This window comes from Octodon degus, unplaced genomic scaffold (genome assembly GCF_000260255.1).
Source record: "Octodon degus isolate 3935 unplaced genomic scaffold, OctDeg1.0 scaffold00113, whole genome shotgun sequence".
In the NCBI taxonomy this organism is placed as follows: domain Eukaryota; kingdom Metazoa; phylum Chordata; class Mammalia; order Rodentia; family Octodontidae; genus Octodon; species Octodon degus.
This window is the reverse complement of record NW_004524689.1, coordinates 5,809,896-5,814,382: the sequence shown is the minus strand read 5'-3', so window position 1 is coordinate 5,814,382 and position 4,487 is coordinate 5,809,896.

The window sequence follows — 4,487 nt, the reverse complement described above, 5'->3', positions numbered from 1 at the left end:
CCCTCCTGCCACTGCTTCTGTAGATGCCATCAGGGCCACCCGGAGCCCTTGACCCCAGCTGTGATCGTCATGCTTGTCACCTTGTGTCCCACCACGTCTGGAGGGAGCCTTGTGTGCGCCTCAGGCCAGGTTCCCAGTGGTTCTGTTGTGAAATAAACCCCAGCGCCCAGGAAGACAGCATGTGTGTAGAGTCAAAAGCCAGCCTCAAAAGCAAAAACATGGAACAGACAAGGGAGGGGTCTCGGGAGAGCACCTTCCGTTGGTGGGGCAAGGTCCCCTGGGTGTGGCCCTCAGACATCTCCAGCAACAGATGACACTGCTGCCAGTGGGGGGCCAGAAGGGAGGCAGCATCAGGGTCCCAAGCTCTGCAGCTGTGCGCCCCAGGGCAACACCTGGCAGAGCTGCCAACCTGGGCAGAGCCAGCAAGAGAGAAAGAGCGCTTTGGGAAAGGAGGTGTCTGGGGGATCCTGCAACCTTCAAAAAAATTCTCAGCTAGGTTTTGAGGAAATTAATTTTTTCTTAATTTTACTTATTTATTTTTGTGTGTATGTGTGTGTGGCCAGCTCAGCCCACCAGGGGGCGGGGCTGGCTGGCATGTGGTGCTAGGGGATTGAACCGTGGTCCCTGTGCTTTACTTGTTCTAAGTAGGTGCTTTAGACCACTGAGCCATCTCACCAGCCCTCAGCTAGGTTTTGTACACACCTCCGACCCCAGCCATCCAGGATAGCTTGAACAGTTTAATGTCACAGTGTCAAGAAAAAGTGTGGCTGTACAATTCAGTATAGGTCATCCCCAGCACCACCAAAAACTTTACTGTCTCAGCCTCCTCAAATCTTTGGTGCTATAGCTGTTGCCTTACCTCACTGGTGGTACAAATCTCACATTGCAGAATGCATTAAAATACACCTTGTGCTCAGGGAGCGCCGGCGCCCTCTTGTGGACACTCATGCCTAAGGCACTTTCAGTCAGACATTGACCCATCGAAAACACTGGGCCCCTGTGTGGTTGAACACCCCCAGCACTTTTTTTGAGGAACTAGGGATTGAACATCCTGAACCTGACTGCTTTGTTTCAGCAGGCACTTAAACACCTGAGCTAATAATGGGCAGGCCCCCAGGGTGCTTGTTGAGAGTGCAGGCATATGCCACCACTCAAGGGCAAAATCCAGAAACCAGGTTTCCTGTGAAGTGGGCAGTCTGCCTCTCTAGGGCTGGGAGCTGCGTACCGGCAGCCTCGCTGTCTGGCAGTCCTGGCCCCATTCCTGGCAGCCTCAGGCCAGCTGCCCAAGGCTGGAAGCCTGCAATCTGCCCTCTAACTCTTGTGCACCTGGCTTCCTGATTCTTTTTCTGTAGAATAATCTGCCCCAGCGGGTCCCAAGGGTCTCAGTACTTCCCCACTGCTGAGGGCTCCTGTGTCGAAGGGAGCAGGGACCCTATCAGGATCCAGCGGGATTGACACCACCCCATGCAATTGCCTTGCAAGGCCAGCCTGGCGGGGGGGGGGGGGGGGACGACAAAGTGGGTACCAAGGGCCACCATGCCCAGGGACCAGGATCACAGCAGACTCCATGGCATCTGGGGCCTGAGACTAATTCCACCCGGAGCCCTGAGGGTGAGGAGAAAGCAGGGTCGTTCAGGAGCAGTTACAGCCCTCCGGGATGGCACATAAAGCTGATGACAGGCTCTATCTAGCACCCTCCCCCCCTCGCTTGACTGCTGTGCTCTGGCCTAAGGACAGCAGCGTCCCCCCACCCAAGCGAAGGCTCTAACCTGAGCTGTACACTTTCCTTGCTTCACTTGAGGGGGCAACTTTTTGTTTTAAAGGTAGAATCTCACTGTATAGTACAAGCTCAATGTGACCTGCCTCGGCCTCCTGAGAGCTGGGGTGACGGGCATGTGCTACCATAGCCCACACTGTTCTCCATTTTTACAATGGCCATCCTAGTAGGTATGGAGTTACAGCTCTTAGCTAGATGTCTCCTAAGCCTCAGGCGCTCCTGGGGGAGTGGGGAGACCCCGTGCTGTGGGGCACGGGTGTGATACTGGATCATTCCGTGATTGGCTGAGCATCACTCTGGGCCTAAATGCTGGAGTTACCGGAGAGGGAATCCCCACCCTGCATGTAGAAGACACCAACCAATAGGCAGCAGCCTGCCTGGAATCAAAGGCTAACAAGGAAGAAGGCTGGCTACCTCCTGCCTGCCTCCAAGGACTGCTCCTCTGCCACCTGTCCTGTCTTGTCCGGACCTTTCCCCACGGAGTCACTAAGCTACCTGGGCTGGTCTCAAGCTTGTGAGCTTCCTGCCTCAGTCACCCAGAGTGCTGGGATTGCACGTGTGTCACCCTGCACGGGACTGTTCAAATTGTGTTGTGTGGTTTTTGGCATACTGGGGATGGAGACTGCAGCCCAGCATGGGCTAGGCACCCACTCTCCTGCTGAATGACACCCCCAACCCTAAGTCTTTTATGTGGATCCTGACAGCTGTGGACACATCACCTCAAAAACCGCTGAAAAGTTGGTATTTCTAGGGAATGAGCTGGGGGTGGGTACCACTGCTGGAGCTCTTCTTAGAGCCTCTGGCTGGAAGTGCTGATTTACACCTCTAATCCCAGCACTGAGAGAGGCTGAGGCAGGAGGGTTCTGATTGCAAATGCCCCCTGGACGGTTTAGGGAAGCCCCCCAAAACTAAAACCTGCTGGGGCTGTGTCTGTGGTAGAGCTTCCTGGGTACTCCCCAGGACTGTCAGCGACTCTCCAGGAGGGGAGGAAAGAGAGGGAGGGGTGGGACACAGCCTTGTGCACCTGAAGTCCCATCTACTTGAGAGGCTGCCTGCCATGCCTGTGGCTGTGGCTGTGACTCCCCCGGGATGCCCCACCTCAGTGGGACTCTGGGATCCCACCCTGGTACCAACTCAGCCTAGAGGGCCTGGGAGGAGGGATCCTTGGGCCGAGCTGGGCAGGGCAGTCAATGGGGTGGGGGGGGCGCCAGAGCGGCCAAGCTGAGGTGGGGGGCCCAGGTCACCTGGCCCACACCACTGCAGTTTCTTCTCTATGTCTCTTAATTTAAATAAATAAATAAATAAATAAACAATACAAAATAATGGGGCCGGGGAGATGGCTCAGTAGAATAAGCACTTGCCTGGCAAGCGCAAGGGTCTGAGTTCAATCCCCAGTTCTGCCAAAAAATAAAAAATAATATTAGAAAGGATACAAAATTTCACACTCATTCTGAGACAGGGTAAGACCGAGTCTTGCTCTGTAGCCCAGGCCACGCCTGACCTCACAGTGACCCTCCTGCCTCAGCCTCCTGAATGTTGAGCTTATGGCGAGTGCCACCACATCCCGCTCCCTTTCTGCATTCGTCGGGGCACTTCCTCCCTCCCTGTCCTCTCCCCTTTCCCCCCTTTTGTCCCCTCACACCCATCGCTTCCCTGCTCCAGGCCCCTGGCGCTGTGGACAGAGTGTGCCTGTGTCACTGTCCCTTCCTGCAGGGGCGAGTCCCCAGCAGCAGGAATGAAGGCGCGGGAGCCCTCGCACAGACTCCTGGAGCCCTGTCCCTCTCGGAGATGAGGCCATAGGGCCCACTCACCCACTGCCCGCACCTTTTCCAGGCCTGGTGCCTGCCGTGGACCTCAGTTGAGCTTTTCTTTTTTAACTATTTCTTTGTAATGTATTTTAGTACAAGGTCTCACTACACAGATCAAACTCCTAGCGCGCCTCCTGTTTGGAGCCTTGCAAGCGCTGGGGTTACGGGCGCTCACCGCCACACCCAGTCTCAGGCTCAGCTCGCCCTGGGGATTGGGCAGGCACAGCACACCAGGGAACAACCCCAGCTGGACTTCTGTTATCCATTTATTGATCCACCACCACCGGCCCCCGTTCTACTGGAGATCTAGACCTTGGGAACCAACCTGGTGGCGTCTGTCCTCGGTCACTGGTGCTACAGCTCTGGCAGGGCAGTGTGTGGCCAGAGGACCCAGGTGACAACCGCAGAACGATGCAGTGCTCCTCTTGCTGGACCCCAGACCAGTGTGGATGCGGCTCCCGGTGGCCCTGGGTGCAGCCAGTGGCAGAAGCTCAAGCCCCGTGGGCCATGGGGCCTGGAGGGAGGCCTTTGGGCCACAGGTCCTACCTGAGGAGGCCCACAGGTCCTGCTGGGCCCTGGGCTCTCTGCCTCTTCCAGTGACTCCCTTTCCCAGGCTCTTTTGCATGACGGTGGTGACTGGGAATCGCACTCAGGACCTTGTGCTTGCCAGGCAGGTGCTGATGCCGCTGAGCTATCTCCCTGGGACCCCTTTTTATTTCATTAAAAATAATTTACAGTTTAATGAATTTAATAGCAGATTCACAGGAACAGCACAGAAAGACAGACATTAAAAACATATACTGGGGGGGCCGGGGAGATGGCTCAGTGGAATAAGCGCTTCTCTGGAAAGCACAAGGGCCTGAGTTCAATCCCCGGTTCCACAAAAAAAATAAATAAATAAA